Here is an 18,713-nt window from a genome sequence, read left to right as displayed (position 1 = left end):
TCAAGAGTGTCTGCCAGCTCTCCACTCAGAAATACTCTCCTGGGTTTCTAGCATCTTTAAATAAACAAAGACCTTGTAACATCTGGCCCTAGAACCTGTGGCTTTGGGGCCGCTTCCTGGAGAACGGCACGGGGCCCCTGCCTTGCGGTGCAGGGGTTCAGGCCTTGAGCACATGACTGAAAATTGTTTCCATCTGTTTATGAGTCTGAGACTCATTTTGCCCTCCCCCACCTCTCTGCTCAACAGAGAAAGGAGGTGGGGCTGTCCCCCAACTCTCCCAAATGGCCCCCAGTCAAGGAAGGCACGCCTCCGGCCCCAGGTGGCCCTTCTACTCTATTAAGGTTCACAGCAGAAACCCAAACCAAGCTAAACATTCAGCCTGCCAGAGAAATAATAAGAACCCAGTAGAGCCCTGTGCTCTCCAGGGGCTCTGGACATTTCTGGCCTACCCCTGTGACCCTCCCCTCCTGGGAGGCCTTCCCATCCACCTGCCTGCCTGGTTAGAAGGTAGACCCTCACCCACAGTTGCCTGGGATCCCAGACCTGGAGCTCCAGGAGGGACCAGAGGCCTTCCCAGAATCCACCATGTGGTCACCTGTGCCAACAGACATCCTGGGCCAGCAGAGCACAGCCCAAGCCAAGCAACAACTGCAGGTCACTTCCACCTTTAAATTGTGTGGTAAATGTCACCTTCTTACAGATGTCTGAAAGACTCCCCACCGTCTGACCTCCTACCAGCCCCGGCAGCCCTCACTCGAGATCCTTGAGGAAGGCGGGGTTAGATGATCTCTGGCTTTTGCCTTATTACATACAGAATAATTAACACCCTTAAAGCTAATCTTGAGAGCTTGGGCTAGCTCTCCCTCCCTTCCCTCTTCCCTTGGGCTCTCTCTTATATACAGTCTAGCTTCAAACTAAATGATCCCCCTGCCTCAGCCCTCTTGAGTACTGGGATTACAGGCATACACCACCATGCCTAGCAAGAGCGTTCTTTCAGTGGTTTGGGACATCCATCCAGATGTGAGCCATTCTATTTTTATTTTTGAGGAACCAGCGAAGTGCATCAGCACGTGACTCCCGAGCGCCAGAGACTGAGCTAGTTCAGGAAAGATGCATGGTAAGAATCCATTTTAGCTCATCTCAGTCTTGAATATCTACGTGAGCCTGACAACTGTACCAGGCACCCTGGCACTCCCACTTTACAGAGGGGACATGAGGTCTGCACGCTGACTCTTTCCTGAAACATCACTGGATGGTCAGATGAACAGAGACAAGACTGCTCACTCCTGGGACACTAGGTCTCAGACATGAGTTCTGTGTTCTGACACCTGCCGACTGGTCAGGAGTGTGTTCCCTGACACCTTCCCTCCTCAGCCACCCAAGGCTGCAGCCTGCTCAGGGGCACCCTTGACTCCTAGCCCAGCAAGAAGCAGAAATGACTACTCAAGAAAGCTAACCACCAGCAAGGCTGGGAACGCGTGGCAGTCATGAGAGTCCTGTCTCTGGGACATGAGAACTGACTCTCCCAAGTCATCCTGTGACCTCCACACGTGTGCTGCGGAGTAGGTACATGCACAGACAGACACAGACATAGACACAGAGAGAGAGAGAGAGAGAGAGAGAGAGAGAGAGAGAGAGAGAGGCTAAGATGTTCACAGCTACATTAATAAGCAACAGTGTAGCAAGTGAATCTGAGGGAACACAGCTCACCCATAAGAAGGAATGACGTTGTGGACATAACAGACTACAAATGAACCTTGAAAACACCTCCACACTGAGCTAAAGAAGCAGGAACTCCGGGGTGTGACCGACACTATGTAACACTGGAAAGACCCAAAGCCACAGAGGCAGGAGGAGAAGAAACTTTATCCAGCATGGCGTTTCCCTCCAGGGTGATAAAATGCACCTAATTAGACAGGAGCAATGGTTACATGACAGCATGAATAAACAAGGCTGGAGGGGCGCTCTTAGTGGTTGATGCGAGGGGTGGGGGGCCCACTGGACAGTTGTTTATAGCATAGTTGGACAGAGAGGCCGGCCAAGCCACCTGCCAGTGCACAAGCTCAGGATGCCTGAGCCCCAGACACTGACACTCAAGCTGAGAGTCTGCGGATGCTCACGGGCACGCAATGCTCTGAGCAAGTAACCAGTCACGGGTGGCAAGTAGCTAATGCTACTTTTGGTAGACCGTGGGTCCTACTGTGTGCACAGGCCCATCCACCCCACCCCGTTCCTGCCCCAGACACCTGCTGTGAACCCCACCTATTCTCCAGTAGGTGGTGAGTCCAGTCACCACAAGCTGCAGAGTTACTCACTGTGTAACACATTCTCCCCCCACCCAAGGCCTGCCAAAGATGACAAGATTATGACACCCTTCACATTTACGGGACAGGGCCGTGGGCCACACTTTAGGAGTGGCTCCCAAAAAGGATGGAACCGAGGCTGATCTTGACCTAATTGGCCATGAGAAAGAAGGATCAGGCTAACAGGCTTGCCAAGGACAGCCAGGGACCTGGCACCCAGGCTACAGCCAGTGTGACAAGATCAGCCCTGGATCTGTGGTAATATGACCATCCCAAAATGCACCTCACCCTCATCATTCAGAAGGTACTGCCTCCAGGGTAGGGGGCCCTGTGTTGGGGCCTTGAGCTTATGCCCCCAAAGTCTGAAGGCAGAGCCCAGGATTGTTGGGGTCTCCCACAAGCTAGCTGGACAGGTTATTGGTCCTTTCCAGGTCTCTTGGGGTAGTAAATTTTTAATTTAGTAAAGTCTAAATCAAAAACAAAACAAAAATACCACCCCAAGGGCAAAGGGTGGATGTGTTTTTACCACCAGCTACTGGGCTTCAAGTAGGGCTCTGACTCCAGGGCGCTCCTGCACATGAGAGACCACACATTAGAACAAGGAGGCCAGACCAGAACTCTCCATTGGAGCCACACCTAGGACGGACATCAAAGTGTCCACTTAATATGAAAACTCCCCTCCAGGAGGCCCCGAGTGGAGAAAGGGGGACTCACAAAGGCTCAGAGGTGATTCTCTGCACCAGGTAGGCAGGAGTGGGCCGGGAGGAGTGTAATGAGCCCACTTGGCCCCGCAGAGAGCTACAGTAATGGCGGCAGATTGCCATGTCCTCAGAGATCAGAACCACACCACGGTCAGTCAACAGGTATGTATCAAGAATGCTGTGCTAGGGCTGGTGCGATGGCTCAGTGGGTAAGAGCACCCGACTGCTCTTCCAAAGGTCCGGAGTTCAAATCCCAGCAACCACATGGTGGCTCATAACCATCCCTGTAACTCTCCAGGACTCTGCCTGCACCTGGATTCATGTCCACATGCCACCCCACGTACATATACTAAAAAATAAATCTTTAAAAAAAAAAAAAAAAGAATGCTGTGTTAAGCAACCGACCAGCAGGTGAAAGGGCAGCTTAGCCAGGCGGATGGAGGAAGCTTGACAGGGAGCCACAACAAATCCCGGCAGCTAAGCAGCAGCGCCTGACTCTCTGGTACAGGAATGTTACGCCACCAAAAGTGAGGACTTGAGGCTGGGGGAATGGCTCAGTGGATAAAAACACTTGTTATGGAATTACTGAGGACCTGAGTTCAAATCTCCAGTACTCCCGTAAGAGTCAATCATGATTCTATATGCCAGAGCTGGAGGCCATGGAAACAGGCATTCCAGAAGCTGAACTGACAGACCGTCAGTGAGAGGCCCTGTCACAAAAAATGGTGATTGACGAAGGTCAGAATATTCCTGTTTCCCACATGCTTGTATATCTGCACACATGCGCGCATACACACACACACACACACACACACACACACACACACACACTTTTTAGGGTACCCCAAAAATACTTACTTAGGTTCATACACCCAACTAAAGAAATAACTTGGAAGCTTCACAAAATGGTGCATATCTGTAAAACCAGATGCAGAGACAGGAGAACTGAGTGTTTAAGGCTAGCTTTGGCTACATCGTGAGTTCAAAGCCAGCCTGAGCTACATAATGAGGCAGTATATTAAGAAAATTTGGGGGTAGCGTAGCATTGCTTTGCACAACCAGGGCCTGGGCTACATTCTACACAGCGGGGTGGGGTTTCAGGGTGACTTGACTGAGTAACTCTAGAGTTAACTGTTTGAGTTACCCCAAGTCCCCTGAGAGTTTTACAAACACAGGGGCACACACATACGTACACACACACACACACACACACACACACCACACAGATGATCTAGGTCAGCAGGTTCTGTGGCTGGAGAGAATGAATAAATGCAGGAGGGACACAGCGCTAAGGAGCATGGGAGATAAGATTGAGGAGCCCACGTTAGAGGGGTTAAGACTCCAGCAGCTGATTCCCTGGGCAGCTCGACCCAGGTTGTCAGCATACGGGTGGGCAGAGATGTGAAAGGCTGCTTTCTGGGGAGCTGGGGCTTCCCTCATCTTCTCACTGGAGGACCCTACGCTCCCCATAAATGTCACAAGAGGCTCCCTGTCTTGTTCCAAGGATGGAAACTGCATATAAATGATCAAATCTTGCAAATTCGTGTGCCCGGTTTCAAAAGCCGAACTTTTAAAAAGTGCACATGGCTCATCTAATTTGATAAGTAAGTCAAATCGAATTACACTTCGCACTTTGTTTGGGGCAGGAAGTGTCTCCTTGGAGTCTGGTTGAAAGCCTGGATGCCAGAAATCTGAGACACCACGCCGGGACCCCCACTTGGAAACCCAACACAAAGGCTTGGCCTTGGCTCTGGCCTCAGCAGAGAGGGATTGGTAAAGGGAGCGCTTCCCACCTCTCCCAGCTGGAGTGCTTGCCCAGTCCAAGTTCCGAGAGGGGACTTAACACTGCCCTGATGTGGTTTCCGCAAGCGGGATCTCTGCTGGGAGATGCTTGTGACCTTGTGTCCAGTAAGGGCCTGGGACGGACAGAGAAGTCCCATCCACTCCTCCTCCCCTTCGATGAGGGCAGGGTGGGGAGGTGTGGAGAGGCAGGGGCCCTAGGCATCCCAAAGATGGGAGTAGGGTCCCTGCTTTGGCTGTTTGCCAAGCTCCCCTCACCCAACCTCCCCTCTATTGTGGGGAGGACTCTCAAGGAGCCCTGTACTTCTGCCAATGTGGTTTCAATTGGCCCCAATCCACAGAGGCAAACTTGGACCAAGTCCAGGGGCTCCCCCCCCCTCAAGGAGGCCCCTTCTGTTCTTCATTTACAGCTAGCAGTTTCTCACTAGGCTGGGCCTATTGAGACATCAATCTTTGCTCAGGGCAGGCTGCAACCTGCAAGCCCTTCTCATTCATTTCCTCAAAAGCCACAGCAGATTTCCAACAGCACACTAAGGCCTCTGCAGAGCCCTCCAAAGTTCTGGGTCAGGGATTTAAATACGGTTCCGGTTCCGGGGTCCACTGATCACCCTACGTGGGCCCATCCCTGGGGTCATCTATTACATAGCAGCATCGGGGAAGGCAGCCCTGACTTTGCCCAACCCCAGGAATCTCCAACAGCAACAGCTGCACCTGAAGACCCAGTCCTACCCAGGACGCCACTGGCATGTCCTCCTGCAGCCCGAGGCCATCGTGGCCACTGGACCCCTGCAGCCCGGGGCCATCATGGCTGCTGGACCACAGACTCCCTTTGCTCTTGGCAAATGTCTATGGAGAAAGAAGGGGGTGGGAGAGAGGCCACTCCATCACCCCCATTGTGGACACTGGCCATTTATTACAAGAATTTCCTCTTATCAGGGATGTCCCCTAAGGGGGGAGGCGACAGAGCTGCCTCCCAATCCCTTGACCTTGTCCTATCAGCTGCTGTCAGCTGCTGACATACACCAGAGCTTGGGGTGGGTGGGATATGGTCAAAGGTTCCCCCAACTTATGAAATCATTTGAAATAACAAAAAGTAGATACCCCGCCCTACCCCTCTACCCTCCTACCCACTGCCACCAGAAGTCCTGTGGACAAAGGCCTGACCCCAGAGACACAGGTCCTTTCTGCATAGGTCAGCTGACACTGCCAAAGGCTTCCCGGTGCCCTGTTCACGTTGGTGTGGTGGGGGTGGGTGGGGATGGGGTCAGGGCATGACATGACATGAGACAGGACAGGACTGAAGGCAGGGTCTTAAGGGCCAGGCAGAGAGAATCTGGTCCTGGCTGGTGCAAGAGAGCGTGACTACAGGACCTTAAGGAAGAAGAAACCTGTGGTTGTATTATGGAGTCCAAGAAGGTCAGGCAGAAGAACAGAGATAAGCCACTCAGTCTTGCAACTCCAGATGCCTGTCTTGGGGAGACCCTGAAACCCCAAAATTCTAGCCATCCACCCGGGAATATGAATCCCTCGGCATCAGCTTAGAAGGTGGCCTGCCTCAACTGTGCCACCTCAGAAAGGACTTTCAGATCCTGTGTGTTGAAAGACCCTCACACCATGACCTAGTTCTCTAAGGAGAAGCAATTAACAAGTAGAGCAAATGCCTCAGGGAAGCCTATGATGCACTGTTCAAATGAGTGACCCAGCAGTGTCATGTGATGCTGCCTGAACATAAGGATGGGGGGGTGGGCGGACTGATGAATGGACAGATGGGTGGATGGACGGGCAGATGGGTGGATGGACCGACAGATGGGTGGTTGGATGGATGGACGGACGGACGGATGGATGGATGGATAGATGGGTGGTTGGATGGATGGACAGATGAACGGGTAGGTGGATAGATAGGTGAGTAGATGGACAGATGGGTGGATGGATGGACAGAGAGATGGGTGAATGGATGGATGAGCAGATGGGTTGATGGATGGACAGATGATAGATGGATAGACAGATGGGTGGTTGGATGGATGGGTGGGTGGATGGACAGATGGGTGGGGGTGGATGGACAGACATATGGCTGGATGGATGGATAGATGAATGGATGGATGAACAGGTGGACAGATGGATGGGAGGGTGGATGGATGTACAGACAGGTGGACGGATGGACAGATGAGTGGGTAGATGGATGAACGGATGGAGAGGTAGACAGGTAGATAAATACTCATCACAGCTCAGCAGGCATGTATCAAGACTCCATATGCCAGGTCCTGCACCAAGTGTTTGGTATCTATAGATACTGTCCTGTCCAAGACTGTATGTGCACGAACTGTCTGGAAGTGTAAAGTAACTCTGGGCATCCTACCCCTGCCCCCACTATTGGGAATGCTGTCTCCAGCCATACCATCACAGTTCCCCTTCTGTTTTATCACCACAAATCCAGTCAGGGTGTATTGTTCAAGGCTGTGTATGCTGTTAGCTGTCCCTCTATCTCCCATTGGTGGTACACTAATGCCACAGGTACCCATATGCCTGCACCCGGATTTACCTGGGTTCCAGAAAACCAAACTTGGATTGTATTTTACTCAGAGCCATCTCCCCAGCCCTGGAAGGACAGTTTTGACACATATCCTAGTCCGACCTTGTCTTTGCTTCAAATCAATGGCTGGTGTCCCCAGCACCCAGGGTGACAAGGAATTGGGCCCCTTTACCTTCTCCCACCTCTGACGTACCGTGGAACAGTGGGATTGAGCAAATATCTGAGCTGTACGACCTTGTGCACACATGTGTAAATCAAGGTCATCTTTGTCCCCTAAGACCATTGTGAAGGTGGAGGGTGACAGACACAGAACATGGTTCATGCAGCTGCTGTTAGCCAAATGCACATGCCACCCCCTTCACTCTCCAACATACGAACGCCTTCCAAACTCCTCTCAGCATTCAGAAAAGGCTCTTAAGAGTCAGCCTGTCTAGAACATTCTTTCCCTGCTGCTGTACACCGCCCCGCTCCTCGGTCTTCCCAGGACAGCTAATCTATGCTGGAGGACTTCCCTGTTTTAGCGAGTTGCACAGGCTGTAGTAAGTGCACACTGTGACTCTTCATGCCAGCAGAGCCTCTAACATCTGAGGTCACTGTGAACCTGGCTGGATAACTCAATGGGGTCCTGGAGGTACTTCCCAATTCCCTTTACGGGGTGTGTGCATGAGTGAATCTCTGTCCCGGCACCCAATTGTAACGTTAACAATCTCTGGATGTTGTCACCTGTGGAAGCCATGGAGAGCTGAGGAAGGAGGCAGAGGGAAGGGCTTTCCCGGGATGCTCGGATCAGGGTCCACGGAGGAAAACTGCTCAGAAGTACTGATGGGTCAGGGGTCAGATGAGACTAGGGGCCAGGCTGGCCTTGCCTGGGCCTCAGTCCTGTCTTCTTTCCATCTCGTCCTAATACCAGGCTCAGACTGAGCCAACAGAGCAGAGCGACCGGCAGATATGATATAGATACGGAGGACAGGGCCCTCACCTGGGCTTCCACTGCTGACGTCACTTCTGTCCCATTCAGACCAGGAAGCCTGGTGGCTTATTACGGCCCATGTCAAGGACTGGTTCTCGCTACCATCTCTAAGTGCTGTCTAGAAGAAACTCCACTGCCAGGTTGCATCTCCTGAGACACTTTGGATATTTTGTAGCCAGAGCATGGGAAAAATACAAGAGAGCATGTTTTGGCGGAGGCCCGAACACCAGCATGACTCACACAGGTTGAAAAAAGTGAACCTGGTGTTTGAGATGCAACCAGGAACTTAATGGAAACTCCAAGACCTGAGTGAGGCCTGACTCAAGCCAGACCATCACTCACAGTAACTGCACTGCCTCATACCCTCCCTCCCGGCTGGATTCCTCCAGTAATTAGCAACATCACAAGAAGGCCCAGAATAACATGTTTCTCCGGACAGCTTAATGAGGAGGTACAAGGGTGGGTCCCCAAGTGGCCGGGGGTCCTACAGCCTCCTCCCAGTTGAGATCCCCTACACCTTCAGCCTCTTCTTCCACCTCTTCTCAAAACCAGGACTGAGCTAGGCCTATTATGGGATGTAAACAACGGATGTCCAGGAAAACTGGCTTGCCTTGGATGGTCCTCAGCCCACACCGGAAGGGGAGCCTGGGAGCCAGTCATCTCCCAGGGCCTCTCCAACCCAGGCGCTGGGAAGGAACGACATTCATATGGTAATTTCTCCCAAGGACAAGGGGAGGGGGGGCCCCCCCGCTGGCAAACTTCTGGAAGCTGTGCCCAATGGGGCTTCCAAGTTGGCTGGCTGGCTGTCCCTAAAGAGTAGACACAGTGCTAGGATACAGTCACAGAGGGATGGGGGAGGTGCAGGGGAGAAGACGCCGCATTTCCTGCAGTTGCTTAAAGCATTGGTGACTAACATTTAATTTTTGGTTTAACTTGTGTGGTGGTGGTGGTGGAGTAACAGAACAGTCCAGAAATGCTCCCGATAGACTATGGCCCTGCAGGCACCATGCTCACCTGCATACATTCCACCTCCCTTTGAAAGCTTGTCTTTCCCGGGCTTAGGCCTGTAGGATTGGGGCTTGCAGGGGAGGGTGTCCATCCCCACCTCACCGCACCCCATCTAGGCATCTTGATCAGGTTAGTTGTCTCTGCCAGTTAAAGAATTAAAAGGCAAGAATTGTCTCCAGTGTGAGGAAGAAACTGGAAGGAGCTAGCCTCATTGTGAGCCTGTGGCTCCTCTCCTGACCGTTTGCTTGTGTATCAGGAATCTAATTCATAGTCCCTCAGGCTCTCCTGCAAGGAAGACAAAAGCATGCAGCTTCCTGCTCCCGCTTTCTGGTGTCTTCCTGGGCCTGGACTGGCAAGGGAATCCTGAAGCCAGGGGCCAGGACCTGGGTGCAGATCCGGTGCCTGCTGTCTTCCTCCTTGTGCCCCTCACAGCCCACATGTAGAGTCCTCTTTGTTCTATCCTCAGTCCTGCGGCCACCTGTATCCAGTTCTGAGCAATCCAAATGCAGGGGCTGCTGGGCCCTCAAACCTGGGTGCCGAACGTTCCCAGGAAGCCACGGCCTCCTTCACGCAGGACTGGGGTAAGCCCACCTGTTAGGGCCCCAAAGGGAGGAAGAGCTCTGGATGGACAAAGGGGCTGAGACTGTGGGGGCGTCTGTAACTTCCTGCGCTATCCGCTCCCAAACCTCCCAAGCCTCTCAGGGGGCAGCTCCCCCAGCTCCTGTGAGCTAGGACAAGAGAGATCTCTGCCGACTTAGCCAGATGGAGATGCTGAACCCCACAGTGAGGTCATCTCTGCCCCTCCTTTTGAAAAATACAGCGGGCCTGGCTGGGGGGTTGCACAGTCCTCCCAGACCAAGGCTGGGTCACAACCACAATGGCACATCCTACATGTGGATAGATGCTTCAAGGATACTGTGAAGTGCATCTGTGGGTCAGTGGAAGGAGGAGCTTGCTGTGGCCCCCAGGACAGCCTCAGGACTCTACAGGAGATGCACACGTGGTGTGTGTGTGTGTGTGTGTGTGTGTGTGTGTGTGTGTGCGCGCGCGCGCGCGTGTGTGTGTGTGTGTGTGTGTGTCCGTCCACAGCTAACCATGGAGGGGGCTGGAGAGGTGGTCATGATACCTGGAAGGCTGGAAAGGAACAGCCAAACATCAACTTGGAAACAGCCTGACTGTTCCCAGGCAAGCAGGAAGCAGGCAATGTGTGAGGGAGGGTAGTGTGGGGGTGGCACATGGGTGTGGGGGACACCCCTGATCTTTCCTTACGTGGAACATCTCCATGATCCAGGGACCCACACTTCCCAAGTTCTCCCCTGTCCCCTGTCCACGCTGCCAAATCCTGAGTGGATCCTGCCTCAGACCAGAGCTACCTTGGCTCCAGGTGAAATCTTAGGGCCCCAGGCGTCGCCTCCACTTCAAGCTCTGGGACATATTACCCAAGATTCAGAAACTTCTGGAAGACCTATCTTCAATGCTTGGCTCTCGTCAACAGCCGCAGCCCAGGACACTTAGCCCTCTACTCTCCAAATTCTGTGCAGATGGGCGGGACTATCTTCACTCGAACCAGGAAAACCTCACAGAGCTATAGCCCAAGGCAGAACCTGGAGGTCCACTTCCCTAAATGTCTGTGTCCTGACATCACATATATCCTTGGGGGAGCACACTGGGACTAGATCTCACCGTGGAGCCCAGGCCAGCCTCAAACTCATGTCTTTCCTGCCTCTACCTCTCAAGTACTAGGGTTACAGGCATGAAGTGCTTCAGTGTTGAAGCTTGCGTGAGTTAGTCTCAAAGCCAGCAAGACACCAGAAGCTCACAATATGCCCACCGGGTCCTTCAGGAACCAGCTGCATGTCCAACAGCAGAGACAGCCCAGAACCTTGACCCTGGTCTCCTGACCCACAGTGGGTCTCCCATCCTGAGCAGTGGGCCTCCCATCCTGACCCATTTTGGGTCTCCCAACCGCCCTGCATTACGTTTAACCGGCTGCTCTTTCCTTGATGTCTCACCTCATCTTCTAAACAGAACTTCGTCAGAGCCAAACCAGGCACCCTTTCTTGACTTAAGCCTTCTATCTTAAGCTAACCCTACTTCTACAAAGGCTCCAGGCTTTACACAGGATGCTCCACTCTCTGGGAGCTGAGCCATTCTATTGTCTGCCCTCAGGAGTTCTCATCATTTTTGGGGTGCTAAAGTGTAAGAGTACGGCGGCACCCTTTCAACCTGGATGAAGACTACACAGTGGAGAACGTCATGACTCTTCCATTGTTCGAGGGGACTTGGTACACGAGCAGCTGAACTGAGAGCCAAGGGTCCAACTCTCAGGGATCGGTCTCTATCCTCCTAAGTTCTGCATTGGCCAGGCTCCAGAAGTCACCAACAGGAGGAAGTAACCCCCTCCTAGATACATGCCACAGAGGTTCACTGGGCCCCAGGGAGCCCGGCCAACCTTCCCACGTGGAGGTGGAGACGCACAATCAGCCCCTCTGGTGGCTGAGGGCGTTGGCTCTGCCCAGGGTGGCTCACTGCGGAAGGGTTGGGGGAATCTCATCTGCAGCTACCCTCTGTACATTAAGCTTGACTTAACATCTCAGAAGGAGGAGGCTCTGGGGTTGGGGAGTTGGCTCACTGGGCCAAGGGCTTGCTGCACCATCGTGACAATCACAGTTGGATCCTTCAGAACCTACAGCAAAAGATGAGTGTGTGACACTAGTAATCCCAGCCTAATCCCAGCACCAGGGAGGAGGCAGGTGGAGGCGCGCGCCAGAAAAGGCTCAGGCACCCCTACAGAGACCCCAATCACCAACCACCAAGCTTACAGTCACCAGTTACCAGGTCAGCTTGTGGTGGCTCCACTTGACCCAGCTGCAATGACAGAAGAGCAAATACTTATACAGAGCCAGTGGGTATGAACTAGTCACAGAGCTCATCAGCTTGGCGCCCTCTGTCACCAGGTCAGCTGCAGTTGAGCCAGGATGCTCCCCCTCTGTTCCCCAGTGGCTACTGGCATCCCTCTCCACCACTCTGTGTCAGGCCCATGCCATCCTTCTATCACCAACTGCCAGGAGCAATGCTCACCCCTAGTCAATGGGCTCAGAGACCACAGTGAACACCCCACCATCATCACAGTAGGAGGCACCTCTCCAGCTCAGCGCTGCAAAGAAGACCCACTCCTGTCCCCCAAAACGTCGGCTCCCACAGGGTCCTCAGGGCCTTGTTAGTCCAATCCTCTGTCCCTGGAAAGAACCTGCGAAAGTCACCCAAGAAACACTACTTTGTCTCTTCTGTGCTTATGTACGTAATTGTGTGTGTGTGTGTGTGTGTGTGTGTGCACTTGGGCATGTGTGCACACAAATGTGGAAGCCAGAGAGAGATACCAAGTGCCTTCCTCAGTCACAATCTCACTGTGTAGCCCTGGCTGTCCTGGAACTCACTCTGTAGACCAGGCTGGCCTCGAACTCAGAAATCCACCTGCCTCTGCCTCCTGAGTGCGGGGATTAAAGGCGTGTGTGCCACCACGCCCAGCCTCCATTTGTTCTGTTCCTGTGGATAACATATGCACCTGCGCGATGGCGCAGATACTGAGGTCAGAGGGCAACTTGCAGGAGCTGTTCTCTCTGCTGGGTCGGTTCTAGAGACTGACCTCGGGTTGTGCCTTTACCTGCTGAGCCATCTTGCTGGCCTATCCACCTTAATTTGGAGACAAGGTCTCTTACAGACATTGAAGCTATCCAACCAAGCTACGCTGGTGGGCTTAGGCATCCTCCTGTCTCCACTCCCCCCACCACACCTGTCTTATGGGGGCTTTGGAACTCAGATCCTATACACACACACACACACAGAGAGAGAGAGAGAGAGAGAGAGAGAGAGAGAGAGAGAGAGAGAGAGAGAGAGAGAGAGAGAGAGAGAGAGACCCCCTGTCTGTCCTCTTTCCTTAAAATTCTCACATGGGAGAAAGGCAGGGAGAACAGACTCCCTGCAAAGTCCCTGAGCTGGCCTTGGTGAAACCAGAAAACATTCAGACTAAAATAGAAAATCTGAGGTCACACAAAGCTGGTCCCTAGTCATTCAAACATTAACCAAAACACCTAGGTCATCCAGAATGGGGTCACAGCGATCAATAAATTCCAGTGGCCACTGAGAAGAACAGACAGGACACTAAAATCACCACTGAACGGGAGGGCCAGCCTCAGCACACTCAGGGCCAGGCCTGGCCAGGAACCCCCTACAGCCCAGCAAAGGGGTTCACTCCCCGGTTGGACCAGGCCTGTCTTATCTCCTCCTCCAGTGGTGACAGGCACCTGGAGCAAGGCCTGGGAGATAAGATAAGAGATCCTGGAGCTCTGAGCTCTGAGTACATTCCACTGTGGAAGGACAACTGTCCCACGACCTCTGGTGACCAGCCTGTGCTTGGCACCTAGCACCCAAAAGCAAGGCAGACACCTTGCATGGTGCCACCTGGGAGGCTAAAGCAGGAGGTATGTAAGTTCAAGGTCAGCCTGAGTTACAGAATCAGACTTTGCCTCAAATGACCAAAAAGGAGACTGGAGTAGAGTTGGCTCTCCTAATGTGGATGACATCTTGAGTTCAGTCCCTGCTAGGAGCAGAAGTATAGGTCATCCTTGGATATATAGGGAGTTTTGGACAAGTCTCAAAAACTCAAAGAGGGTGAGATGTGGGACCTACAACTGTCAGAATTAGGAAGACTGAAGACAAGGGTGCCAGGAACTTCAGTCCTCATGTGGCCAGCCAGCAGCCTGAGGTGCTCAATGATGCCCCCCCAAATCTTGGCTTCAGGAAGATGCTAAGGAATTAGGAGGGGTTGGAGCCCTGGGCAAGATCCATCCACTGAACCAGGTTAGGACAGTGCTTAAACCAGCCGCCCTTGCTCCACAGCCAGCCAATAGTTTATCTTTTAACAAAAAATTTAACGTGCGTGTGTGTGTGTGTGTGTGTGTGTGTGTGTGTGTGTGTTTGTGTGTATGTGCGTACAGGCACATGTGTCATGGCATGGAACATGGGTAAAGTTCAGGGGACAGCCTGCAGGAGACACTACCACATGGAGTAGATAAAACTCACACTGTGAAAGCTGATTGATAGCAAGCATTTTTCTTTGTTTTTTTCAAGACAGGGTTTCTCTGTGTAGCCCTGGCTGTCCTGGAACTCACTCTGTAGACCAGGCTGGCCTCGAACTCACGGAGAGCTGCCTGCTTCTGCCTCCCAAATGCTGGGAATAAAGTCATGACAGCATCTTTTCCTGATGACCATCTCACAAACTCGAAGCCTCTGTGTCTTTCAAGGGCTTCTGCACTGAGCTGCATCCTGCCTTAAAGGATGCCCAGGCCCCACACCCCAACCAGGTGCCAGTGACTTGGGGACAGTGGTGGTGAGCTCTGCTGCAGGGGCGGGGATAGAACCAGATTAAGCAGCTCAGGGGGCTGCAGGAAGACAAGATCAGGCTCCACAGTCCTTAGTGCAAAACTTTCTTTCACAGCCTGGATGGTGCGCTCCTCAGGATGCGTGACAGAATGGAAAGGAAGAGCCAGGTAGGCCCACCCAACCCTCAGGCACCAAGGTGGGCTGGCTCAGCATGCAACCAAGCGGGCAGGCCGGGTGGAGACTCAGTGGCTGCAGAGACCTGGCAGGCGGAGGTCTCAGATGTGGAGTACAGAAATGCCCACCTCCCCAGAGGCAGGTAGGAGCCCCCAGCCCCACTTGACTCACAGAACACACAGCATGCTGCTCTTCACAGCCACCCTGAGAAGTCTTCCTTGGGAAGGAGTCCCAGGCTCTGCTGTTCCTGGAGGGCAGGTCCCTACCTGCCCAAGGAACTGAGCCGGTGCTCAATAAACAAATCAAAGCTTAGTGCTGGAAGGCAGAGAGTCTGGGAGAGCCCTCAGAGCTTATTCAGAGCTTACCCAGAGAGTGAAGGGTAGAGAGTTGGCTGGAAACTTTTCAAAAGACCAAACTATAGGAAGTGGGACCCTCTGGGCAGGGGTGGGGTGGGGAGAGCACCACTCCCAGACCATTTCCTAAAACTCAATTGGTAATATTGGCCTAGTCTACAGAGGAAGGGGGACGGTAAGGACAAGGGGGCCCACCCAGGCTCTGCCAGTGGCCACTGGGGTTTTGCCTGCATGCATTAAAATAAAGCTGCTCTTCCCACACGCAGGGCCAGCAGGTGAGAGAGGAAGCCTGGAAACTTCCGGGGTGGTGTGGGAAAGCCAGTAGAGACGGTGCCGTGTGGAGGAATGGAAGACCGGAAATGGAGCTTCAACGCTGGCTTCCTAGTGACCTCTGACACAGGCAGGGAATCTGTGCTGCCTGCCCCGGGCTGTGGGGCCCTCTCTGTACAAGGGGGCCTCAGCCCCGGCAGAGCCACCCTATCTGATAGGAGCAATGACACAACAGGAAGCTGGGGAGGATATTGTGGCAGGGAAGGGAGGGGGCGGGGATGACAGGCAATAGCACTGGGGTTGCCCAATGGGTAGGGGACTCCTGACCCATGTCCCAGAGCTGGAGGGCAGTGGATCTGTTAGTCAGAGGACGCCACAGGCCCAAGAAGGTCCCACTTAGACCTGGCATGGAGATTTATCTCATACTTGTGACAATCCACACTGGGAGCCCGGCCTCCGTTCTGGAGCTGGCTTCTGCCGAGGTGGTTACCACCCCACCCCACGAACGGTAGGTTCTTGTGCATACCGGCTGAGCTGTCACCATGATGACCACAGGGCCCACCCGGTAGACATATGAACAGGCTCCAGAAGATGTAACAGAACCTGGGGTGAACCAATAAAGATTGACCAGAAACCGAAAGAGCCAGCCAGGTCAGCTACAACTCAGGTTCCTCCCCAGAGGCCAAAGTTTAAAAGGGCATGGTGCTGCACACCTATAATCCCTGCGTCCAGGAGGCTGAGACAGTAGGGCAGCCATAAGTTCAAAGCTGCCTCCTACCTCTACCTCGCACCCTGAAAGAGGCCCAAGAAGAGAAGGATGAACTGCCTTCCCAGGCAGGCCTTGGGTGGAGGCTGGCTGCCCATCCAGAGGACTTAATAAACACAGTTTTCCTATTTGCTGAAAAGGAGCCCCCTGGCTGCCAAGCGAAACTAGGTAAAGTGAGCGACCCACATGTATAAATAAACGCCAAGGGCCCCATGATGCTAGAAGCAGAGAGTGGATGAGGGGAGCCTTCGTCATTGCAGGAGACCCCATCTCTCTCTTCTCTGGGCTTTCCACGTGAGATCTGAACCAAATTCCAACTCTGTCCAGCACAGAGCGGCCAGAACCCACTACTGGGCTGCTTCCGGGTGATACATTTTTCTCTAAGAAAAGGAATCTCACACTCCTCTTGGGGAGCAGATCTTCTCTACAGACCTCTGACCAAGAGCCGGCAGCTTTTCCTTAGAATGGGGTGGGGGTGGGGGTGCGCACAGTAGGTCGGAAGCTCAGGCAGTGTCCAAGAAGGGAAGGCATTTGCCTCTCCCTCTGTGCTTGGATGCAGGTGGCCACTCTCTGGGCCGGCCCAGGTCCTCTGCTGTAGGCCACTGTTTGCCCCTGGCTTTTACACAGAGCACAGGTTTTAACACAAGGCTCCAGAAGGCAGACACCCCCGTTGCACATTCTCTAGCAAAACAAATGCATACCAAACCCCCACCCCACCCAGCAACACCCTCCTGGGCTCAGCACATCACCAAAAGCCAGAGGATACAAGGGTCCGATGGTGGTCCCACCACAGCGCACCCCTGTGGTCTCTAAAGTGCCACCTTTGTAACAGCTCGCAGGAACTAATTTCCAGCCAGCGTTGGAAACCGCCCACTATTAGAAGCTGATAACTCAGTGTGGAGAGATTTTTGCAAGAAGCCACCAATACACCTCTGCTCCTGCCCCGGCTGGAAGTCAGAGAGCCCCTTGCCGGGGCAATGTGCTCCAAGACACTCTTCACCACTCGGTGGAGTTGGCCAAACATTCACAAAGAGATAGCTGTGGCCACACAAAGCCCCTTTTTCTTCTATTCTGCGATCGAAAATCTGGTTCCCGCGTGGAGACCCGGCATCCCGCCGCCTATTCTCCCAGGAACCCAGGGCCGGTCTGCCAACCAGAGTCCCAGGCCCCGGGGCTACCCGGATCCCAGCCCCAATGCACCCATCGGGGCCGGCCAGGCGGGCCCCACCACCTGGAGGCCCCCTGAGCAAACTGTGAGGGGCTGGAAGAACAAAGAGCGAGGACTCACCCCAGCAGCTGAAAGTCGGGCTGCCTGGACGCTGGAGAGCTGCGGCCCGCCCACCGGGTCACATGGCTCGGAGCCGAGCAGAGGATCAAAGGGGCTTTGTGGCCTCGGAACAAGGAGCCTCCCAGAGCGTGGGGCAGAGAGGTAGGAGGGCTCAGGACGGCCTGCGGAGGGAGGCTTGCTGGGGGATTGCTACGAGGGGCAGGGCGAGGGGACGAGGAGGCGGGGAGAGGCGCACCGGCTGCAGGCGACAGCAGCAGGGCAAGCCTGGGGATAAGAGGAAAATGACAGGGTATCCGCGGAGGCGCTGTTACGTAGAGAGATACAGTATGGTCCTCGGAGCCATGCAGCCCTACCCTTTAACCGATGTTTGCCCAAGTCTGTGCCAACCCAGAATCACGGCACTCTCTTCCCAGCCAGGATGGTCTTCCATTGACCCTGCACATGGTAACCCGGTCCGGCACTACCCCAACCCGTCAGATAACAGGCATGCATCTTGGTCTTCCGGCAGCCTTCTGTGTTTTGGTAGGCCCCGCCCTCTCCCAATGCCCTCACCCCCATAGGCTTCTGGGCAGCTGAGACAGCTTGACCAACTTACTTAAGTGAGCTCTGCTGGTTGCAACCAAAGGAGGGGGAAGCAATCGAGGAAGCAAGAACCTGGGGCTGGGCTGGGCTGGGGCTGGCTCACCCTGACTCTCTGCTCTGGAGCCTAAGGGACTCCGGTTGTGTTCTGGCGCCTGCTTCTTCCCACTGTTCCTGAGCCTCCGTGGGGGCTGGGCAGTGAGTCAGTAGTCTCCTCCCCCAACTCCTTGCAGGCCCTATGATGTTCTGGGACCCTGAGAGTGATGAACCAGGGGGTCCAAAGAATAGGAGCGGATACTTCTGGAGCTGGGGCTGGGCCTGGATGCTGAGATGCTGGGATCTGCCAGACCCTATAACCTCTGACCTGGAATGAGTCACTCCCAGGCTCAGGCATGGCCACAGTGGCCCCAGGCCAGCTCCCACACTGGGAGTGCTGGGGGTGAGATTCGAGCAGAAGCAATTAGTTCAAGGGGAGATGAGCCTTTAGTAACTCTGGAGGGGCCTGGGGCCAGTGACAGATTTCCCCCATGTGACCTCCATCCCCCAGTCTGCAGGAACAAATGGCACAGCAGAGCCTCTCCCAGTGTGT

At 53.9% G+C, this 18,713-nt stretch overlaps 1 protein-coding gene across 5 annotated transcripts in view; it reads right to left on the bottom strand.

Annotated features, from left to right (window-relative positions):
* Positions 1-18,713, bottom strand: part of Septin9 (septin 9) — a 164,091-nt gene that overhangs the window by 12,907 nt on the left and 132,471 nt on the right. Inside the window, exon 1 of one of the 5 annotated variants that reach the window (XM_021211896.2) lies at positions 18,141-18,281. The exons of 3 other annotated variants lie outside the window; for them this stretch is intronic. The gene's annotated coding sequence lies outside the window, so the exon portion shown is untranslated. Of the gene's footprint in view, positions 1-17,545; positions 17,792-18,140; positions 18,282-18,713 lie in introns of those variants that run through there. One more of the 5 variants, XM_021211895.2, reaches the window with a different exon arrangement.

The sequence above is a fragment of the Mus pahari genome, chromosome 14 (genome assembly GCF_900095145.1).
Source record: "Mus pahari chromosome 14, PAHARI_EIJ_v1.1, whole genome shotgun sequence".
Lineage (NCBI taxonomy): Eukaryota > Metazoa > Chordata > Mammalia > Rodentia > Muridae > Mus > Mus pahari.
This window is presented reverse-complemented; position numbering and strand designations above follow the sequence as displayed.